The sequence below is a fragment of the Nomia melanderi genome, chromosome 8 (assembly GCF_051020985.1).
Source record: "Nomia melanderi isolate GNS246 chromosome 8, iyNomMela1, whole genome shotgun sequence".
In the NCBI taxonomy this organism is placed as follows: domain Eukaryota; kingdom Metazoa; phylum Arthropoda; class Insecta; order Hymenoptera; family Halictidae; genus Nomia; species Nomia melanderi.
This window is the reverse complement of record NC_135006.1, coordinates 15,280,216-15,304,422: the sequence shown is the minus strand read 5'-3', so window position 1 is coordinate 15,304,422 and position 24,207 is coordinate 15,280,216. Positions and strand designations below refer to the sequence as shown.

The 24,207-nt window shown below is 51.9% G+C and overlaps 1 long non-coding RNA gene across 1 annotated transcript in view; it reads left to right on the top strand.

Moving 5' to 3' along the window:
- The window catches only part of LOC116423813 (uncharacterized), a 141,604-nt gene that overhangs the window by 94,826 nt on the left and 22,571 nt on the right, over positions 1-24,207 (top strand). The window contains exon 3 of the long non-coding RNA XR_004234323.2: positions 1,087-1,158. This is a non-coding gene — a long non-coding RNA (uncharacterized LOC116423813). The remainder of the gene's footprint in view (positions 1-1,086; positions 1,159-24,207) is intronic.

Genomic DNA, 24,207 nt, shown 5'->3' with positions numbered 1-24,207 from the left:
CCATTGTCTCGTCGGCGCGTTGTCGCTGTTTGTTCCCGCGGATTCGAGCTTTTTAAATCATTGACTCCCGCCCGTCCGCCGTCGCGCGCCGTCTTCCGGTTACAGTCAATTATCACTGTTCCCGTCTTTCCGCGCGCCGCGTATTAAACAATTCCAAGGGAAACGGTCCGCCTCGGAATCCCATTGTACCCCGGGCCTCGTAATTAGCCGGGCTTTCGGCGGCTGTTTCGCTCTGTTCCTCGGATAACATTCTTCCCGCCCTGTTTTTCGCCGGGGATTACGAGAACGTCCGTCGTTTGGCGTCGCTCTCTCTCCCCGACGACGGAACGATTGCGCGTCGGGGGACCGCAGCGATAATAATGCATTAACGCGCGCTCCACGAGCGAGCAATCTCGCCGGCAGGCTTACTCGGCCGCGTGCAATCCGAAATCCCCGGTCGGCCGAATCCCATCAAACGCGTCTCCGGGTACGGTCCTTGCCGGACCGGGAACAACCGGGTCGATAAAATGCAGCTCGAACGGTGACTTATTAGAAATCCGCGTTTCCCATCGGAAACACCCAGACCGTCGCGTGTAACCGTATGATACGCGGCTGGCAAAGAGCGCGGATTAACCGGGCTTTCGAACAATGAAACACTGTTACTCTCGTCTTTAATCCTCTTCCCGCGCCAACGCGAACGCGTTAGCGCGGCGACGACTGTGAATAGACTACGAGATCGGGCAATTACTTGGGAACGAGATTTCCAGTGTCGGAAAACCGTCATCGCGCACAGCGCGGCCGCTTGTGGGCTGAACCCTCAAATTCGACTGTTCGCGTAACGAGAATCGAACGTTTACGTGTAGTCTCTGTTATAGAAAATGATTTTCATTCCGAAAAGAAAGACTTTGCGAATAGATTCTGTTTTCGTATTTATACATCGTCGAAATCGATGCTCAAAATATCCAGTGTCATTGTAAGAACCTCATAATATCCCCATAATGCAAGAAACAATGTAACTGCACCACACGCTTAGCTCTATACCTTACAACTTTTGTCTGAAACATTTTCTTTGCATCACTCTTCTTATTTCATCGAATTTCCTTCCAGAAAACAGCTCGGCCGCACTCTGCACCGATCCAGAACCTTCCGTTCGAGACAAGGAAGCAGCAGATTTGGAAAGTAAGCTACTCCATTCAAATATTGACGATAATTCATCGAACGAGACAGAAATTCTACTTGCCCTATGAAGCCGTTTTTACTCCGAGCATCGAGTATTGATGACAGAAAAATGGTACCGCGTCCGGAGTTTAAATAAACTATGGGGGAACCTCGGTTCCATGGTGACGCGCGGCGAAGTTGACGACACAGGTTCAATGCGCGGCTACCGAAGGGGACGGAAAAATTCTGGGGGTGGATTGTACGGTGTTCCGAGAACGCGAGGGGAAAATTCAACGAACCCGCTCGCGAAGCAATTAATCAGGTGGCTCGCGGGCTGGTCGCCGGCCACCGGAAATTAGGATTCATCGCGTCGGCTGAATTAAGGCCGAGAAATTTTTTAATTTCGTAATATGCAGATTAGCCGCGCCTCGTCGGTGTAATTAATTCCCGGCGCATATTACGCGCGTCTAAGTTTTTGCTGATACCGTTGGAACGCCCGGCGTCGCCGTCGGGCCGCTGTTTTTTCCAGCCAGCGCGGAACTTGTTGATGAAATTTTTACAGGGATGCATCCGCCGTCGTCGCTCGCGTAACCGCGGCGGCCGGCGTGAGCGCGCGGGACGGCGCGGAGCCCCGCTCGCCGGTTTTCCCCGGCGGCGTGTCGGTATTCTATAAACATCGCATGAATTGCGCCGGTGAAATATCGTTTTCTATAGGTTCGATTTTATTGCGTCTATCACGGGAGGGCAATCTGCGCGTTACACGTCGGGAAATTCAATTTCGTCGCGGATAGAAGCGGTCGGCCGGGGGCGGATGCGCGCGCGTCCTAACGACGAAAGGAACAGGGGAACGAGCGGCACTGCTAAAATTCGCAGTGTTAACCCTCTGCAGGCCCGTGTAACTTTGAAGTCACGTGGCAGTATATTGGAATCTTGTTGATTTATTTCATTTCGAACTCAAAGTGGTGAGCAAAATTAAGTAATCAGTTAACTTGAACTTTTGTACGCTCGGGCGTCAAAGTTTAACGTCATTGTAACTTGGAAGTTACAAAATATGCTCGTTTGAAATTATTGAAACTATTGGATACATTGTTAATTCGTATTCATATGTGAATATATATTAACCTTGTACTGCATAGATTTTGTTATAATCACAAACAAAAATTGGGTCCATAGGGGGTTAACTCCGCGAGGATTAAAGTGTCAGTCGTTCAAACTATGCTTACTCGGCTATTGATTATTTACCACTGGAAACTCAGTTTCAACCCCTCACCTTCTGATTTCTTCGTTTGCGCGACTAGATTATTCACGACCATCGAACCTTGTCTCTCTTCGGTTCGTACGGACGAAATTGTCACTTGCATTTATTCAGTTCGATTTCGAATATTTGTGAATCTTACTCGGTGTCCTAACACGAGAGACTAAGTTGCGATATCGTCGATCGAAGAACATATTACGGATAAACGGTAACGAGCGGACATAAATGTTTGCCGAACGCCCACCCTCGGTGTTCTTAATGCCGCGAGAGCGTGCAATCGAACGGTAGAACGTTCGAAACGATGACTGCCGGTCGCGAAAGAACTCAACAAGTAGGAGGAATTTTATTGGCCAAGTTACAAACTCCGGCGGGCTGTAATCAGAATTATCTAGATCTGCTCTGTACAGCGGTCCGGCGGGGAAGCGGAAGTTAAAACTAATTAACGCCAGGTCGGAACGACTATTAGCAAGACTATCAATAACTCCGGCAAGAAAAGCAGACTCCGCCGCGGGAGGGAAACAGTTGCCTCGCGTGTATCGCGGGGGAGTGTTCGCACGGAATCGTTGCGCGAAGATCGCCGGCTCCAACGGCGGATAAAAGCAATAGGAAACCCCGTTGATTTATATTACCCGCGTAAATTTTGTTTGTTGTAATTAGCCTCGGTTCGAGCTCGAAGCGTAACCGTGCTCCGCGGCGACGCGATGCAGCGCGACGCGTCGGGCCGCAATTTTCCCTTTACACGAGCTTCCGCTTCATTCTCGCCCGCCGGATGCGCGGCGGTTCCTCGTTTTTCCCGGGCCCTGTCCGCCGTACAAAAGTAATATTTCACGGGACTATCTGGCCCGGCCGCGTCCCTGGCATTGATCAGGCCTCGACGTCGAGACGGTGGTTCGCCGATACGCGCCGCGCCGCTCGCGTTTTCATCGTTCCTCGAGTCAACTGGAGCATCCCTCTGTTTCGCGTAATCTCAGTTTATCCGGGATTAATGGATCACCGCATCCAGCGCGATTAATTTTCACCTCCGGCCCGCGGACCTCCGAGATTCCGACAGCTCCGCGTCGACCGTTTTCAGGAGTCGGTCGAGACTCCGCCGTCCACGTTAGTCCGGCCGCTCGCCGGATCATGTGTCTCTACGGCGTTCGCCGCGGTGAGACGCATTAGTTCCGAACACGTCGGACCGAGCTGTTCCAGCCGGGTTACGTATGGAGTGCGTAGATAGTGCCGCGGAAGGATTCGGCCCGAAAGCGCCCGCCATGGGAAAAGGGGGTAGGCGACTGTGGCAGCCGGGCAAGAAGGGGATGCCGGCAACACCTTGCGCTGATGCCTCGATACGCCATAAATCGTTCGGTTCGCATCGGTCGTCGTCGGTCGAGTATCTCGCGGGCTACGCTCGCGAGGGTCGCGCGTCTGACCACGCATCCCCATCCCGCGGTTCCAGCTCCATGGTCCGCGGACGGACAGGCTGCGCCGTCAGGCATCGGGGAATCGCACCGTTTTGTTTTTGCCCGGAGGATTTATTGCCGGCGCGGTGGCTCCCTGGAACTGATCGCGGTTACGTGCCAGTCGCCGCGACGTTACGACCGCCCGGTCCCGCATCGCCCTCCCCTTTCGTTTCCCTTTTTCTCATTTTGCCGCTCGCGCCCGACACCGAGCCCCGGCCGGAATAATTGCCGGGCTAAACGGCCCCTAGGACGCCCGGGCCAATTCGCGCGAGTTGCGCACGTGTACGCCTCGGCAGCGAGCCTCGGTGCCAGTGACGAATGAAATCGGATCTCGGATCTCGCGTGGAAGATGGTGGCGTTGGTCCGTTGCTTTATGCTTTAACCTCTTAGGCACTTCTGAACGACAAGGCGCTATATTGGCTACCTCGTTACCAATGCATCGTATATCGTACCCAATTGTATTGCTAATTGTTAACCTCTCAGGCACGGCTGAATTTTGCGCGGGGCTGTTTCTCTGTACGGCGGAGTTCTGTACGGACAATGCTGTTCTTTACGCGAGTACATCGGAATGGAGTTTTTGTTGATTAAATTATAATTTTTCTGAAAGATATGATACACGTAATTTAACTCTAACAGTTTAGCCAGAAACTATAGTGGCGCGTCGTGCCTAAGAGGTTAAAGGAAATTGTTAAAGTTAAATTATGTGTATCATATTTTTAAGAAAAATTATACTTTAATCATCAAACACTTGATTCTCATGTACTCCCGTAGAGAACAAAATTGTCTGTACAGAACTCTGCTGTTCAGAGAAATTCAGCCGTGCCTAAGAGGTTAATTGTCAAATGTGATCGATGAAGTTAGTCTATCGTTAACTCTTAAGGGAGCAATGCTGTCATACGCAGCATGGTACTTTTACTTACTGGCTGCATACTGTTATTGTTGTAATGTTTACAATTACGTTATGCATAGTGCTAGGTCAGTTCTATGAATTTCTTTCAGGAGGTATTTTCTAGTAAGTAAACTTGAATTACTTCCGGTTCGTAAACCCTTTGCACTCCGAATTTCTTTTGCATTTTCTCCTCGATAACTGTATTATTGCGATATTTCACTTGAAATGCATCCCAAGGAATAGTTTACACTAATAATAATATTGAAAAGTAATACAAACTATATAAAAAATATCGCGACAAAGAACCACGCCTGCGAATAAAACTGATATCGAGTCACGCTCAACATAGGAGCGCAAAGGGTTAAGGATTAATAATCTATCGGGAGAAAGAGAATAATTCCGGATTCATCCACCCATGTTTGCTCTAAAATATAATCGATAGCAGAATAACGTTTCACTGGAATTCACGGGAACGTAATATTTATGTTCGTTAAATTCTATTTAAAATCACGATCGCTCGTTACTGGAACGCGAGGGTTCAGCCTCGATTGAAGAAACATATAACGTTCCCCTTTATAACAAGTTATCGGTACGATTTCATCGGAGATTCCTCTTTCGCTTCATTGCGCGAACGGCCACAGTCGAATGATAATTCTCCGAGGAAATGGTTTGCACGGGGCTCGAAGCATTCTTTTCTATAACTCGCGGTATCCAGCTGAATATCGAGTGAATACCCCGACGGCTTCTTTCCAGCGGCCCCGACGAGAAATCGAAAAGTCTCCGGGCAGGTGTCGAGCTCCGAACGGAAGGTGATTTTCGATATCGCGGGTATCTCCGAGAGTTTAGTCGGGCCGTTCCTCGGCCGCCATCTACCTTCTCTTCCCTATTTCTCCGGTTTCGCGCGGATTCGGCAGGGAACGGGGATACGTGGCGCGGGGGTGGCCTCCCCTCTCGCTCGAACGTCAATGCCACGCAGGGACCCGGCGAGCATCGTCTTTATACTCGAACGGCAACACGACTTCGGTATTACGAGCGGCAAGAGTATCTCCATTCCTCTCCCTCCCTGTCCCCCTCTCCGTCGCACCGCCTCTCGTCGCTGCTCGCCTCTCGCTGCCTATTCAACGCGGCTAATATTTTGATCCGAGATACGTGCCCGGTAATTCCTTCCGCTGAAAGAGCCCAGGTACTTCTGCGAGAATCAAGCGAGCCCGACGAGCCGCGGCAGGAACTTGATTTTATTTAAATTTTAAATCCGAGATCCTTGCGGCCTGAATAGACGGTTTCCACGGGGAAACGAGCGGCAGGTCGATCATTGCGAGTAAGGAAGAGGCGGAGGAAAGGATCAGGACGAGGAGGGAACGGTACGAGCATGTAAATGCATCCAAGGATACACTTAGCTCGTTCGTACTAACGAAATCTCGCGGCGAGTCATATTCCGGCGCCGACGCCGCCGCCGTTGGCTTTTCCACCGGAAACTCGAGCCGGTTCGGCGAATTTTAAGGACGATCGATCAACGTCCTGCCAGGTGGAAGAGCGCTCGCGTGCCGGAGCAGTCTCTTCGTGACGAAGTTAATAGGGTCTGGCGAGCTCGCGAACGCGCCGCGGCGTTCACCGGCGAGGAGACCGGGCGAAGAAATTCCCGAAAAAACAACCGCGCGCTAGCTTCGCTCGGCGAAAGCTGAAAACATTCATTACCGCGTTCGATGAGCATTTGACTCGAGTTCGACGCTCGTTCGGTACCTTCGAGGCGTCCCTGTCGACGCTGGAGAAAACTACGCTCCTCGAACGGTCGCCTGAATGTTCCGCTCGCCGGCTTTTTAGGCGACCTCGTCCTCCACGTCCCTTCGCCGTTAACGTTCGTACAACTTCTACGTTTCTTTGCATACTTTTGTGTATATTAAACCTCGCGTTCGGGTGCGCGACGTGTGTATAGGTGTAAGAGCATTAGACGAACGAGCGCATCGTACAATCGACTAACTCCGAGGGTCGGAGCGATTAGAGAACGTATAATACCCTATGTATAATACTTCCAGCCTGGCGTCGCAACCTTAACAGTCCCAGCCCTCTTCCCCAATCAAACGGGAATACTTACATAGAATCATCCTACCCTACCGCCACCGGATCCAATCCTTTGAGCAATAATAAGCCGGCGCAGGTTGTCGTTTAAGCCGGTTCCGCCTTTGAGGCATCCCGAGGAGGCAGACAAGTCACGCGACGCTCGGTCGCGCTGCAAAAAATGGGAAGTAATAAACGGGAGGACGTCTTGGCTGGTTCCTTTCATCCGGAGATCTCATATCCTTTTGCCGAAAAGTTGGCCGCGCCGCGGCTCGACCGGGGGGGAAGAAAATTAGGCGCGGCCCGCTCGTCGGGATGGAACCGGCTCACCTCCCCGGCGCAGACGACGCCAACCCTCCCTCCTCAAAGAGCGGGAGCGCCGCGAGAACCGGGTAGGCAGGGAGACACGTCTGATAATCCTCCGGCGGAGGATTGTTGCGCAACTTCCCGCAGGAAGTCGGTCTGTTTACCATTCTAAAGACGCCTTTAATATATAACGGGCAATTTTCCTCGCTCTATGCCCGTAAACTTCTTTGAGAAATTGGATGTTTCGAAGGGGGTGGCGGCGGCAGTCGCTTCCCGCTCAGACCTATCCCGGCAGCACGGATTCGCGAACGTCTGCGCGGAGAACGCGAGAACTCTCGGCCCGCCGAACGAGACCTCGAGCCGCAGAGCGTTCGTTCCGCTGGAGAACAGTAGCCCTTGGATTGCCGAACTCTCCTCAGACTTAATAATCCGCCGTATAATCCGCGTGGCTCACCGACGCGCCGTCGTTCTCGTATATATCGCCGAAGGAGCCGCGCGCTGCGCCGTCTACTTACCTGCTTCCAGGGTCGTTTTAATATCTGACCTCGTTGCAGCCGCCGCACCGCCAACTTTTCGATCTCGTTTTCTCCGCCGTTTACTCACCCCGACGATCTCCCTTCTCGCTCCCCGTTCCCCGCCCTCCGACGACCACCCCTTCCCGGCAAGAAAACGAATAGCACGTCATTAGCCTCTGTCAGGCTGCCGGCTCTGTTTACCGGGGGAATCGGCTTCCTCGATGTTTTTCCCGTCGCGATCTTGGATTCCCGCTCTTTCGGAGGCCATAATGCGTCTCGCGGCAGGCGCTCTTTCATCCCGCATCCTCGGCGTTCCATTTCTTAGGGGAGTTCCGCGTAAGAATGATGGAGACGCTGGTTCATGAGGTACTCGAATAGCTTCTGTTATCGCAGACTCGCGTCCCATCGTCGTCGGGACGTCAATATCACGGATCATGGAAACGTCATGCGTATAGTCGTCTCGGCGACGACCGTTCGGCTTCCATTGTCCCTATCGTTATCGCAGGACGCTGTCTAGGTACCTCGCGTCGCATTGTTCGCGAAGGAGGACACTGGATAACGTAACTGTCCGCCGATCGCTCGATTTCAGCGTCGCTCTTGTAACCGCTCGATCTATTTCCAGCGAGTCGCGGAACACTGGATCCTCTGGGTTATCAGTTTACGTATAAACCGTAGTTTAGAAATTCGACGAATACGGAAACTATTCGTAACAACGGTAAGCATTGCTCGAGGAAAATGCCGGCAGTCGGTGTAAGGGCGTGTTCAAACGTTCTAAATCTCGTGGATTGCAGGAACGGCGGAGGTACTCGATGCCGCAGAAATAAACATCGGCCTCGTCTCGCCTTCCTCTCCGTTAATAACGTAAAAGATCGTACTCGCCGACACGCCCGGCTGTCTGGCGAGAATTTAACGAAGTTACCTTATCGAGCCGCCTCCCAAGAAGACCGTGTACACGCTCGCAGGGGTGTATCGTCGCCGACGAGGGACTCCTCTCGCATAGTTTGCATACTTTCGCCACTTCTCCTGTCGATCCACCGCACCAGATACCTGAGACTCCAGACAGGAGGCGTGCCACCGCCTCATTAAGGACTCCGTGGAACGCGCGTAAAACAAACGATATCATCCCGACGGGACGCATTCATTTTTTCCGAGCAAATTGCTCGGCGAATTTTCGAAGCGTCATCCGGCGGAGGTTCGCCGGCGCTGCTCGACTATCGCATTCGATGGTTCTAGACGCTCGATTCCTCTATCGTTTCGACGCCCGAATTCCGGCCGTTCGTAAACGCTTTCGACAAGAAATTACGCTTTAATGGATTCCGCTTTAAACAGCCTCGAAGCGAAACCACAACGAGGCGAGACGCCGGCTGCAGGCAACGCGGCTACCAAAAGGCTCGACTTTAGGCTCATCAGAGATGCATTAGACGTGCCGATCAATCGACCCGCGATCTCCCGAACGAGATTACCGACCTCGCTGTCTCGGCGGGACTGCGGATCGCTAATTGGCACGGTTTCCCGCGTCTCGTTCTTTCGCGATTGCGTCGGTGGGGCGACGAGTCGATCGGCGAAACCATCCGGTTAACGGTCGACCCCAGTTATCCACCTGACATCGTTCGGCTGTGACGCAACGCTGCTTCGCTACGGCTGCGATACCATTATATAAGACGACTAGAAATTCTACGTTCACGTTTCAGACGTTTCGATGACATTTCGAGCCGGTGATCGGAGGAATATCGACGTGAACCATCGAACAGTGAAATCGACTTTTTCAGATTCTTCTAGAAACAACTCCGAGCGTGCGTCTATCCTTTAATCGACTTGCAATTCAGTTTACGATAAATCGATTTCTTTAATTATTTCTCAGAGGAACAGCTGTCGTCTTAACTGTCGTCTAAGCTATCGTAATAATTGCGAGAGTAAGATATCAGGAAGTCATTTAGAGCTGTCTGGTAATTTTGGTGTTAATACGCTCGAGGAACGTTCGGGTATAGATAAGGGGAGAGTCTTACGGTGTATCCTATGCAACTTTCCGCCATAATTCGCGCTCCAGTTATTACGACAGTCAAAAGGCTAATTCGCCTTATCCGCGGCAAATGCCCCGATGTAACTCTCCACGGTTACGGGAAGCGTTTCGCAAATCCTGTTAAGTTAATCTGATCCCGTGGCTCACGGAGACCTGTCGGCCAGGTCGCAGGCCGTGGAATAATCGACGGAAAGATAGTCCGCCGGTCAGTTCCCCGGCGACTCGTCGATGGCTCGACATAATTCACGAATAACCCTCGGCTCTTTATCCGCATGGAGATCAACCGGGGCGAGGGCCCCGGGGCCGATTGTGTTTTCCGGTATTACCAACAAATACGATCCGATAAATCATCCAGTGAATCGCCGGTGTGGCCCGATCCATGCTGGCCGCCCATTGTTGCCCCGGCCGCAGCTTTGTACAAATTCCTCCTCTTTGGCATCTGCGCGAAAACGCGCGCGCCCTTCTGACCGAAGCTGTCGGAAGAGGAGGGGTGTTGTTCGATCTTTTCCTTCTTTCATTTTTCCCCGGTCCCTCGGACCGCAGCGAAATCTTCGTTTCGGGGGATGGACTTCGGAAATGCGGGCGAAGAAGGAAACGTAAAGCGAGAGTAGAATATCGATATGTTTAAGAAGTTACAAATGACTAACACTTTGACTGCCAACACTCAGAAACAGTTTCCTTCGTTAACCAGAAACTGAGAAGTTTCTTGTTATATCCCATATCCGACAAAATTCGGTTTGCTCGATACATCACCAAAAATATCCAAGTTTCTGTAAAAATAGTGTCGAATTCGGATGACGTGGCGGTCAAAGTGTTAACCCTTTGAACTCTGTAGGCTCCAATATTGCACCAGTTATAATATGAAAGATTTTAATAAATCTTAAAGAAACTACCCTAAAATTATTAAATTTTCCACACATCCGAATTTTGTACTAAGGAAAACAAAAGATCGAAGAAATGTTGCATTTCTCATTTTCGCTAGGAGTACTATAAAAATTAGTTGCAGTTGCTAATAGGCAACTCTTAGGCTACTCTTCGAAACAAAAGTGTACGCGGCGTGATCACTCGCCTTTGAGAAGCGTCGCTAATAGTCGTCGAACAATCAACGATCGCTTCACGCTCGACGCTCGCGCGTACGCGAAGAAGGGACTAATCCACCACAAAAGGTGGAATGTAGACAATACACGCGGACAGAGTATCACCAACTGCTGGGATGACACTCGTGACATTATAGGCCACCGCTCCGCTCTCTTTGTTACGCAAGCGCCTCGGCGAGTCGTATAATTAGAATCGAATTTTATCAATCAGACAAGAATGCCGGATTCCCGGCACTCGACGGTATAATAATAGATTATAGAGGTCGAAGCGACAATCGTGCTCGTTGGTTGACAGATTAATCGTCAACGATCGTCCGGGCGCCGTCAGATGACAATGCCGTCCCAAATCCTCCATCTTCGTCGTTCGTCTCCCTTCTCTTCGAGGCGTTCGCCTCCCATTTCGCGTTTGTCTTCCGGTTTAGCAAGTGACCCATTCTCCGCGAGCGTCCCTTCCACTTTCCCTCCTTTTCATCTCCGCGGACTTCGCGAATTATCGCTAAGTAACGCCGTCCGGGAGGAGCGCGGTCTTTTTATTACATCCTGGGATTACAACGTCTCCGTCATCCCCCGGGATAATTTATCGCCGACCCGAGGAGCGGGCCGCGATACCTACGCGTGGATTTATATCGATGGGTGTCCTTATAAAACATCCTGGCGGGTGTGTCCTCGGCGAACCGCAAGAGCCGAGAGGAACGCGCGCGTTGCCTCGTCGCGCTGCTTCTCCGCCCCTGTTGTTTACGGGATCCGTGGAAGAACGTCGCGCCAGGTTCCACCGTTGTTCGGTCTTTTATGGTCCGCCGTAGGGCGAAGGAGAGACATCGTGCGCTTCATTGTCGGCGATCACCGCGTCTCGCCGCTTTACAGTCCTTCGACGCGTCGGGATCGGACGATCTTCTGCTTTTCGTTCAGCTGGCAATCGCACAGTCCGAATACGACGTTCGTTTGAGTTACGGTCCTCTGCTTACGTTTATCGTTTAACCTTGACACCGCCGATATCTCACCGATGTCGGCTGAAAGGAAAGTTCGCTGACGCGCTCGTTTCCCTCGATCGTCCGGGCTCAGTCGCGATTTCTTCCGAATCGACCTCGTCCCCGAACCAGCGAAACTATTGAGCGATGTAACATCATTAACCCTTTGCGCTCGGAAGCTTTTCGCAAACGATTCGGCACTGTCCTATAAGACGTAGACATTGTTTGAAACGAATGAGAAAACATACGTGAATTAAGAAACAGAGCTATTTCATATAGATATTTCACGCATCGATGCATTATACGAAACTTAATATTATACATGACACTTAATTTTTTACATCGAATGAAACGGTGACTGAGAGTCGCCTCTCGAGCGCGAAGGGTTAACGTCCGAGGACTACAGTTCGAAGTAAACGATCAGGCTGCGTTTGAATACAACGCGGTAAGTCATTGAATAGCTTGTTAACAGCTGTTCTCCGTGCGAGCCGTGAAGTTCGTAAATTCGTGGCTCCGTTGTTCGGGGCGACGTTTCGTTCCGGGCGGTTCGGCTCGCGGCGAAATTTCGCGGAAGTTCGCGTAACCGGAGGATCCGGCGCGGCCCGCATCCGAACTTTCGATAAAAGCCAGGGCAAACAAACACCGAGACGGCAGCGAGGCTGCGTTCTGGCACACGCGGCAAAATGCAGTCGCTCGGCCACGTGGCGCGCGCTCCGTAACAGGATTCCCGACCGCGTCCTCTCGAGTTTCGGAATCCACGCTCCTGCAAGCCCCCCTCTTCCTCCTCCGCGCAGTCCCGCTCCGGCTGGGTTCGCCGTTCCCCGGGGATTTTAGGACAGGTGGCAGCCAACGAGGTCTCGCACGAGATCCACGGTCCAAGAAGTCACGGGACGTTTTCCTCGAGACGATTTCCTCGGTAACATGTGGTTGTCGTAAACCGGCGATCATCCCCAGGAAATGGTCTGGATACACGCGGCGTCCCGCTCGCTGTTCCGCTGACAGACGTTCCTTTCGTTAATTTAACCGGCCCGGACGAAGACCGTAGCTTCTTCGAGAAACATCGTGTCCGCGGTCTCGCCGCCTCTTTTCCCAACGAAACGTGCAGGGAATCAGTTACTCGCGTTGGAAGAAATCAGTCCTGGTGTATTAACGAGGAAACACGTGGCGTTTTATTTCGCTTTTATTCAGAGTATTATTTACTGCGATAGAAGCAAATATAATCTGGTCGTAAACTAAACCAGGCGAAAGAAGAGAGCGATCGCGGCTGTATATTTCTTTCCAGTAAGACAGACTCACGCGCGCACTTTTCAGTCTGGAAGAATTATTTGCGCTAGACGGTCCTTCGCTGTGTTCACATCTCCGGCGAAGTTGCTCCTTTTTTCTCCCAATAGATACAGCACAATGGACGGCCGTAATACACGCGCTTACATTTGCGTCGCCGACGTATCTGCACTTGTCCACATTTCTATCTTCTCTTCGGTTTACAGCTCTCTTGCAATAAGGCTGTTTGCTCTTATATGCCATTAACCCGCGCTGCTATTGTACATCGCCGACTCGGTTCGCGCGCGTAATAAAAACGTACAATAACACCGACGATAACAGTAAAGATAATGACAATAACAAGAATAATAATACTTTAAACGCGTCGCGAAGAATGCCCGCGAAGCGATATCGGCGAACCAGCAACACCGTCGCCCAAGCGCGCCGACAAAATGGCCGCAATATCGCGCGAACGTTCCGCGCGTCATTACAGCCTCGTCCTCCGCGGCAATGAATTTTTATTAAACGCCGATATCGAATAATTGCCCGCGCGAGCTGTCGAGAAACCGGGAAGCGATTAACGGCCTCGATTTTCGGCATCGAAGAACCAGCCGCCGCGACGAGCGCCGCTCCGATCACAGGGGTTGCCGAATAAAAATTGCAAAGCGCTGCTTCCCTGTAAAATAATACGTTCGACGGAACGTGACGTTCGTATTTCGCCCGTGTCCCGATAAAAGGTTAGATCAAATGCAAAGGCTCGAATTAAAAGCGTCCGTGCGCTCTCTCGCATTATTATCGTTCGCCCCCTGTCGTGTATCGTGCGACTCGTCTCTTTCTCTCTCTCTCTCTCTCTCTCTCTCTCTCTCTCTCTCTCTCTCTCTCTCTCTCTCTCTCTCTCCCCGAGCACCGAATTACCTCCAGCGACCTTTTGTAATCGGCACGCGGACCAGAGCATGCTGTCTATATAGATTTCGCATTTTCTCGCTAGCGGAGAAGGGGAATGGGATGAGGCATTAATAAAATATGGCTTCATTGAATCCGTTATCCTGGCACTGCGAGCGGCCAGTACTCGCGTATATCAATCGCGTCCGATAAAGCATTGGCCGCGCGATTTTCCTGTACGCCGGCACACCGAACGAACGAACGGACGAACGAACGGCCGACGTGTTTGCCTACATCGCAGGCCATTTTAAAGCCAGCGCCGACAAAATAACGGGGCCAGTGAAATTAACCCTCCAACGCTGTCCGTTCGATAACGGGTAATAACGATCGATTCAATCGGGTTCTTTCATCCCGTGTATACCCTCCGCGAACCGAGTACGTATACACGCGTTCTTTTTGACGGACGTTAGCGGGGCTCCCGATCATCCCAGGCAACTTGAATCGTTTACGCCGATTTTTCTATCTCGGATCATGAAACGAATGTAAAACGTCCTGTGTCGCACGTCCGCGTAAAACGCGAGAGAGAGTGACTGTTCGTATTCAGGCAAGCATTAGATTTATTACACGATGTATAGCCAGATGCGTGTTAGATACGCGTTGTACAGTTGCGCGTTCCTCCGCCCCGAATCGGCGCGATAACGGAAAACAAACCGAAGCGACGTTCGCGGAATCCGAAGAACGAGCGTAGACGACGAAATTGATACGTTCGTAAGAGCGGAAAGGAGGGAGTGGGCTTTGTTTTAATAGAATGCGCCGGCTAATTGCGTCCCCGGATTTTAGGCGGCTCTCGCGCCGCCGCGGTATTGTCGGGGCGATGCGTTACGCGGATGAAACGGGGCGAGGGAGCGAACGGGGTAGAGAGAGATGCAGCGAGGCACGAGAGGAGTTTCCACGCTTCGGCCGGAAAGTTCGGCCGCAATCGTCTCTGTTTCGTGAAATTAACGTTTATGAGTTTCCTCTTAAGCGTTACGTAAATTCCGTCGGTTATCGTTCGGCTTCGAGCGCGCTAATCCGAGCGCGGCAATGCGATACACGGGGACCGTACCCGGGATTTCCGGGGATTCCTTTAATCCGCCATTTTATTCACTTCAACGGCGCACACCAAACGGAAGGAAACCGAAAAATGTCGTCCATTGGAAAGGATGAACGTCGCGTATCGCCCCGATCCGTTAGCGACGGTTAAACATTAACGATTTCGAGCGTCCATCCGTCCATTCGGTCGTCGTCGGTCGTTTTTCCGCGAAAACGCTCGCGTTGAAAAGTTTTCGGTTACACAAACAACTCGCTCGCTCTTCCAGCTAACCTACTATACGCGACCCGGGGAAAAAAGAAAATAACGCGATGACACGGAGAGGCCAGGTCACCGCCATGTGCGCGAACGTCGTCCCTCCGCCACATGCGCTCGTCCCACGGAGCACGTGGCAGCCAAAAGATCTTTCGGCGTTTCCTTTCCGATGATCCGAACCACGTGTTCCACGAGTCGGCGAGGAAATTAACGGCTATTAGCATTTCCTGGAGTGCCTTCGTCACCGACTTGAGTTACGAGCCCGACGATTCGCCGATAAATCAATGCCACCTCTCCGAACGGTGGCTGAATCCGTCCGTCTGGTGCACGCGCCCCGAACTTCTGTTATCACAGCTCTCTGCGGCTACGGCTTCTGCATCTCTGTCTAGATTCTGAAAGACACGAGTTTGTCGTCCCTCCAAAATGAATTAAAACCTGGCAGCGTTCAATCTGTCAACTCTAGCCACCGTGGACGCCTAACGGCGCTTTGAAAACTCGGTTTCGTACACTGTTGGCGCCGATAATGCTATCGACAATAATTGCAGCTCGCTTAGATCGAACATAAGTGGATCCTACTAAGTACAACAATTACATCTTCCGCTAGTCACATCTATAAACCTGATTACCTCACATTAGTTTAATTTAATTCAATCCAGCATAGTTCTAACACACTCCCTCAGAAGCGCACGCAAAATTCTACCGTAACCGAGGCGTTGAACTGAATTATAAACCACAACGAACATAGTACGAACAAACGAAACAGAATCAATAAGACACGTCACTCTCGCGTTCATCGAGAAACGTCCCCGAGCGAACGCGCGGCGCGCGAATGGTCCGTAACCTCGCGCAAACGCCCGAAGAGGTTATCGTTCTCGAGCGGAGAGTGGTTTCGTAAACAACCGCCGAGTCCGTTCCGCGCGAACTATAAAACTCGAATCGCCGCTCGTCTCCCCGGCTCGTTTCCGTCGCGATTTCTTCCTATGGCGCGTGGTCGTTCCCGCCGAGCCTGAAATCGTTTTCTTTCGGTGCCCCGCTCCCGCGATAATTAGGTCGGCCGGTCGGCAGCCGCCGCGCCTCTCATCAAGAATTTACGAGGTCCCCGGTGTGCCGGAAACTCCGGTGGCATCGTCTCTTTTTCCCTTTCCCGGCGCGGCGAGAAAGTCGCGCGTTCCCGCGCGCTTGTCCGTCGTTTATGGCCCTCCGCCCGTAAATAGCCGGCAGCCAACTCCTCTCCGTCGTAACCTTGCCTCGCTCCCCGTTCCGTTCCGCGATCCTAAATCACTTTTAGCCGGGCACGGCTACCGCGTCCATTGCAGCCGGTGTCGCGACACTGAACGGTGATTACGAGGCTGCCGATTCTTGCGAACAAAGCCCGGCTCCTCGAGGAGAGACCATTACACCGTGCCAGCCGCCACCCCCCGCGGCTCGGCTCGGCTCGATCTCGCTCGGGAACCGGGCACTTCCGGCCGTGATTCGATTCCTTATTCTTCGACCCACTTCGGCCCCGTTGCCCCGCGGGTTTACGGGAGTTGAAACAACGTTCAGACTAACGATCGGAGACTTTCCCCGTCGGGGGAAGAAGTTTAATTACCGGAAGAATTATCGAGTCGTCAACGGGCTCCGTTGACGACTGATTCTTGGGATCCGCCGTGGTAAACAGGAGACTCTTTGAGCGGAGTACGAGCTTCCCGAAGCTGTTCGGACAAGTGCTAGACGACCCGTGCTTCTGCTAACAGTTGTTCGACGAGGCTCGATTCTATCGCAGTTTCGCGAATAGAGAAGACGACGAACTGGCAAATTGTTGATCTTTCAACGTAATAACGTACGGCAAGGTTCGACGTCTGCGCATCGTAAATGTCACTGCGATTTAATTGGATTCTCCACTGTGCGATTACATTAGACTCTGACATAAGTATCAGTGACAGAGAATTGTGCCACTATAGTGGCGTACTTCGAAAAGATGATATACAGGAGAGCTATACGCACTAGCTGTACATCCCTTAGCTTCCCGACGCTTCGAAACAACTCGAGGTCTTCGCAGGACTGGAAGTCAAGCAGAAACAAAAGTCTCGAAGAAGTTGTAATAAATCGGAAACAAAGTAGCAACAGGCGGTCCAGCAGAAAGAGTGTAGAAGATTCGAGCGGGTCGATGACAAATGAAGCTGTTCCTCGGCGGAATTAGTTTCGGTAGCCGAGGAAGCTCGCACAATAGACACAGGGGAACGAGAAGCGGGACGAACGAGCGTTGACAGGGTCCCAATGTCGAGGCACGACTCAATCGCGCCTCCCGCGGTTCGCAGCTACCTTCCCGGGCTTCCCGTCGGCCATTACTCTGTTACGCTTAAATCGTTTGCTTCCCAAAAAGAGCAGGTTATCGAGTTTGCTTCCCCGAGAGCTCCTGTAGACAATACGAGGCGCCGTTCGCCCCGTGAACGGCTCTCTCTATGAGAAACATTCGCCGCTTCCGTGAAACGAGTTTTTCGTTCCGCTTTCCGTGAAAGGAGGAGACGAGTCGGAAACGGACGGCGGGACGGAACGGGTCGTCGTGTCGCGCCGGCGGGGAAACGAGCCGCCGGGTTGATCGAAGCGTTTCGTTAACCGGACAGAGAAATGCGATCTCTTTGCGGCGCGCGAGGATCGTCTCCGGAAAATTGAATAAACAGAGAACGAGAACGGTGGCGAGCGTAACGGGGGGTTGCGCCGTACGAGCTGTCGTTCAGCGAACGTGCGCTATCGTTAGCCGATCGTTGGGAAAGCGGCTTTTAAGTATCCTATCGGTGTGGTTTACGGGGCTCGGCCGGGCCCCCGACCTATCGCTTCCGGGCGTGAACGTAAACCGACCAGGCGTTTTAACGCAAATTACCAGAACGCTCTCGGCCAGCGAACTATCGGCCAGGCCAAATGAGAGTTTCGCCGCCGCGAAAAGAGCGCTCTCCGCGGCGCGAGGGAAACAGGCGGGGGGGTTGTTCCGTGTGACGAGCGTCTCGTTTATTCTTCGATCCATTCGACCCACTGTGAACTTTTCAACGATCCCCGCGATCACTGCAGTCGAAGGCGTTTTTACTACGACAGGGTCGTGTTCATTTTATTCCGTTCCGTTCGAGCGGATAGATACAGGATTGCGAATTCCAGGAGATTTACGGAACCTGCTTAAGTAGCACTTGTATTATCTGCTTAACGCTAGAACCGCCGAGTTAAACCGTGTTTTCTAAATACCTTTATAAAAGCTGCACGAATTTATTAACCCTGCGCACTCGAGAGCTGACTCTCAGTCGTCATTTGATTCGACGCGGTAAAATTAGAAAATTTAATGTTTAATATTGAACTATGCATAATGCATCCATGCGCGAAATATTGAGATAGAAAAGCTTTGTTCCTCAATTTACCTGTGATTTCTCTTTGAATTCATTAAAAGAAACGCGTGAATTTATTAACCCTTTGCACTCGAGAGCTGACTCTCAGTCATTTGATTCGACGCGGTAAAATTAGAAAATTTAATATTTAATATTGAACTATGTATAATGCATCCATGCGCGAAATATTGATAAAAAAAGCTTTGTTTCTCAATTCACCTGTGATTTCTCCTTGAATCCATTTAAAAAAACCATCGAAATACATCCGAGTGCAAAGGGTTAAAAGTTCAATCGTGTGTTTCAACTAGATCAGCTTTATTCATCATTTCTTAAAGAAGTATCTATGCAGCGACGGTAAAAGGATGAATAAAGAATTGGTCGTTATCCACCTGGTAGTTCTAGTGTTAAAGAAACTCGGTTTCGTGAATGGCGCAGTGTATAGTACGATCGAATCGACGATTCTCGATGCAGAATCGCGGAATATATCCATAGTGAGAGTCTCGCGAAGCATTGCTCCGTACACAGTGTGTCGCAACCAATACCAAAACGCGCCATTAAACGTTAACGAGGCTGTCGCAGGTTCGGTAATGGCAGCCGAAGGGAAGCGCGTCATAAAATCGACGTTTACACCTGCGTATCGGCCACGGCACACGGGCGAGCCTCGTTTCTTCTTTCAGAGATACTATTAGAGAGGATGATTTTACGAGGGCCTGATGCCCCGGGCTTGAGAACTGAAGCGGCCGAGGGTAACGCGAGTCCCACCCTCGCAGACAGGCCCCGTACCTTCGGGCACCAGCAATTTCGTGATTTATTGCGGTTCCCCTTCACGATCCATTAACGGTCGGATGATTGGCCGGCCACAAATCGGCCCCGAACACCGTAATAAATGGCACGGGGAGAGGTGTTAAGCCGTATTTAAATTTAGATCGCTATCTTTCGTTACGAACCCCATGTTTTCGCTATTACCGAGCAACCCTAACGTTTAATCATTGTTAACGTCGGCCATGGATCCGCTGGCGACACGGACGAGGCAACGATACAAGGATTTCCTGTTAATAACGCGGTACATTTCGACGATTGCTCGTACAATGCAGATTATAACGACCAATTAACCGAAACCGAGAAAAGGTTGTTCATCTGCGCGCATTCATTGTTTCGTACAAATCACCGGCGAGTAACGCAGAGATTTAAATAGAATTTAATCGCATTTTACATTCACCGCTGACGGATAACAGATATTCGTTACACTCCTCCGTCCTCCGTCGACTTTTCAATCAAACGTCCTTCTCCTTTCCCCGCTGCCCTCGCGAACTATCTCTCATTTTCCCTACGGAGGATCGCCCCGACAGCCGCGGCCTGGACAGCCGTATTAATCATCATCGCGACTCGGCTATCCTTCGTCCGCGGCTAACCGCAAATCGCGCGTAACGATGATCGAGGACAGGCCCTCGCGGATTAACGAATTAGCCTGTGCACAGGTTCAGCCGAAGATCGTGGCCAGTCGATCAGGCTCGCTGTTTTCACGGACTTCCCGGATCTCCTCGGAGATTAATGAACGCGAGAGAGTGCGTCGGGTGTACCTGAACTGAGAGCGAGACTTAGGTTGAATTAGCGTGCAACGAATGGGTAACGGCATCGTCGAGCTGTCGGAGGAACGTCTTCGTCGGAAAATATTTCTAAGGTCCCCGGGACTTTTCGGCGTCTTTCCTGCGATTTTCGCGCGAATAACAAAGGAGACGGTTTTTCTCGCAGCGGCGCGGTCGTAAATTCTGCCGAGCATCGTCGCGCGGCTGACGAGGAGAGACAAAGTTGGCCCGCGTCGTTAATCGGCGCGATAAATCTGAAAATTCCGGAGCTCCCGGTAACGACTTCTCGTTGCGCGGGGCGGCAATGATATCGGGCCGCGTGCTTACGGGAATCTGGGGAGCCACCCGTTAACCCGGGAGGGGGGATTTATATCTGTATAAAGGCGTGACTAAAAATCGCCATATATCACCGTTGCACCGTGTTGCATGCTGGTTACGGCCCTACTGGGGTTGGTCCACGAGGCTAAGCCGGGGTAAACCACGAGTCGTTTGTCATGCTTTTTACTAATAAGCCGGTCTCCTGCCGTTCCGTGCTTTAATGCGGCCACGGTATTGCCAGCCTTGCAACCGCTTCGAAAATCGTGCCGTAATGGACGGGCTGTCCCAGATACGTCCCACCCCCAGCGGATCGTTGCGCGGGCACAGATTCCTTCCGTCGCGTCGCGTTCGCGAGATTAAAACGTACGAATTTCCCCTTTCGTTCGCCTTCGTCACGCTCCCTTCGTAACGATTCGTTCGCGAACGTGCGTTCGTTGCGTTGGAAAAATCGTTTTGGCAGGTGAACAGCAGGAACATCGATTGTTCGACGAGCATCGGTGATGTTTCTCGAAGGCGATTGCAATGTGCGAATAAGCTGTGCGTTCTTTATTGTTTTAAAACGTCGAATTCTATAGCAGTGACACCCAACCAAATTGAATTACAATAGTTCACTTATCCCTTTGACATAGAATGAGTGATGCGATGAAAGTCTCTAGAGTAATTTAATAAAAACTTTAAACGATAAACGAAAACTACGATCAATTGAAAAGATTCCTATATTACAAATAAAGTGACCTATTGCGGTGACATTCAGCTGAACGCGCAATGATAATAACGCGGTTCAGTTAAATGATTTAATATTCTATCTTCCCCATTTTGCGTATTGCGGTCTATGCAATCGCTCGGCGTTCAACATGTTAATTAGACGGTTAACGAACAACGTTTCCAGTGTCTCCATTTATTTGTCCAGAGAGAAATAAAAAAAAAATCCATCGACGCGTATTCATATCCCGCGAAGCGTTGAAAGGTTTACGTAACCACATAAATTTCGCGAGGACCGTTTTCAGGTGAATCTTCGAAACGTCCCCTGAATTCTCGTTTTATCACCGGCGCGTGAACAAGATCGGTGAGCAGGGTAAAAATTGAGCAGTAAATAATTCTAGGGTTGTCCGGCTGGAGGCGGGCGCGTACACGAAACGGACACGCCTGAGTTTCAGCGGGACATACACGCTTAGCGGGTAAACAAACGGCACTTCATACACCGGCGGACACGATACGATCTAGCCATTATTTATTGACCTTCCGGATTTACCGTCATACACGGGCACTCGTGAAATTAGTTTGCCTTGAATTATCTTTCGACGCAGCCGGCCCGATCGCGCGCGCCGATAACCGCCGCCCGTCGAAATTATTGCGCCATTGAAATCCATTTTTCGATGGCCGCGCGCGCGAGTCGCGGAGCGTTCCATCGAGAGCCCCGATCCGAAACTTTTTCATTCCTTTTCTCTTCGCGCGAAACGAATTTTCGAACGGGAAAACTTGGCCCGGGGAAAAAAGCTGTTCGTTCATTTCCAAGAGAGCGCGGAACAGTCGGGGCGGGGTGGGGCCGAATCGAACGCAGCGCGCGCCCCTTGACCGAGGGTTAAATATTTGCCGGTAGCGGGCAACCGACAGCAGTCGCGCTCGCAGCCGAAATTTAAATATTTCTTCGACGCACGGTCCAGCCGCCGCCGCCGCCGCTCGTTGCTACCCTCCGAAAATTCGTTCCGCCCCGTGTCCGCATTGCCGGACGTGAAATATAAGGCAATTTCATGAACCATTAAGAATGGAAGTTCATAAGTCGGCAGCACGTGTTTTCGGTGTTAACCCGTGTAGAAGGCGAAATGAGATTTTTCGAAGGGTGGCGCGCCCCCGGCCGCTCCACGCCCTTCCAGCGGCGGCATTGACGTATAACGGGTGTCCTACGGGGGAGATGCAGTCGACCCGGCAACCGGCATCCGTCTTTCTTTGGCGAGTGTCGCGGTCTGAACTTATCTAGCCGAAAAATGCCGGAGTCGCGTTCACCGGGGGGTGCCAGCGATTTTTCACCGGCTCGCGTCGAAGGTGAACCTTACAGATGGCCCGGGATTCGCGGGGAGAGTCCGCGCGCTCCCGTCGCCTCTTCTTTTCTTCCCTCACCCGCTATAGCGACCCTCCGGTACAAAAATATAGACGGCTGCGTCGACGCGTACCGGTCGCGGCGAGGAAGGAAGCGCCTTTAGAATTTTACCCCTAATTTATTTTACAACGGAGCTAATAAAAAACGAAGCGGTACGGTGTATTCGCGCCGCGCGAGAGGGTGAACCGCCCTCCTTTCGTCGGCCGCGTTTCCGAGCCGTCTCTCCTCGCCTTTTCCCGAAATTGCCATTGATTTCCCCGCGACGTCACCGACGCTCGACGTCGATCGTTTACGCCCTCAATCATAGTAATTACAGCCCCCTCCCACGGTCGACCAACGCTCCCGCGCCCTCCTCCATCGGAGGGCGCACAGTTCGACGATTATTACGGTCGCGATCGTACACGGCTGTCCGATTAATGAATTAAATTACGCGACGTTATTAAACACGCGACGCTGGTTAGCGGATACGCTTGTGTCCCTTTCCTCTTTCGCCGGTTCCGTCTTTCTTTTTCCGCGGACGGGAACCCGTGTCGAGCGCCGCGGCCGCTGGTACTTTTATTGCCGCGACCCGGTCCGATGATATTTAATTAGCCCAGCGATCCGTGCGAACCCCGCCGGCGCGGCATCCGTGGAGAGTTCGGCGGGCTTACTCGATTGTTCCCGCGATCGCGGCGCCCGCGGATCGATGGAGCACGCAACAATGCAGTTTTATTATAATGCGGCCAATACCGCGGCCGGAGCGTAAACTGAGCGCGCTCGTATTTGTATAATGGAGAATTCCGATCGTTCCCCGCGAACGTGCACGCGCGATAAAAATTAATTAACACGCCACCGGTGCGCTTGCCTCTTACTCCGCCCCCGCGTCTCCTCGCCGAGCGGCGCAGCCGGACCGGCCCCCCTCGCCCCACCCGGAGCTCGCGCCGGCAGCCAGGTCGGCTTCGATGCGCCGCGAATATTTCACGAATAATAAAATAGCCCGGACGCGATCGTTAACAGAAACTGCGCGATAACACCTGCGGCACGTCGCCCTGCCGCCCCTGCACGAGGCAACCGGCGAACGCGCCGCCCGCCGCGTTACGTGTCCTTTTTAACGGTTCCGCTCGCCTAACGACCGGTGATAACAATAATTCCGCGCCGCCACTTAAAGGAATTGGCGAATCCCTAACGAACGATTCCGCCGTCCCCTTCTCTCGCCGTGGCCCGCGTCGCGAACCGATTTCCCGCGAGTAACCGAGACGCGATCACGCGTTCGTCGCGCTAAAGATCACCGCGGCGCGACCCTACGCCTCTGGATCGCTGAAGATTTCGTTACAACGAGTCCTCTCGTAATTGTCCTTGACCTTGAGACTCAAGGTCGAACCCTTTTTCCCGTCGCAACGTGTTCTTTTCATCGCGAGGAAGGAAACTCCCGAAGGGACCAGATGTTACAGCTCGTTTCCCCGAACAGGAGAGTTCAAGTGAGATTGTAGAGGTCGGTTTATATGCAATGCGCTTCCATACCGACGTCGAGTGCATTGAAAATGGAGCGCGCACACCGTTGTCCAGCGCCGGCGAGTTACACGCGAGCCGACGTCCGCAGCCGGGTCCCCGAATCGCGACCAGCGTATACAAATAACCTTCGAAACGCGATAGAGACAGAGAGAGGGGGGGAAAAAATCTATTTCCAGCAATCACCGGGTCC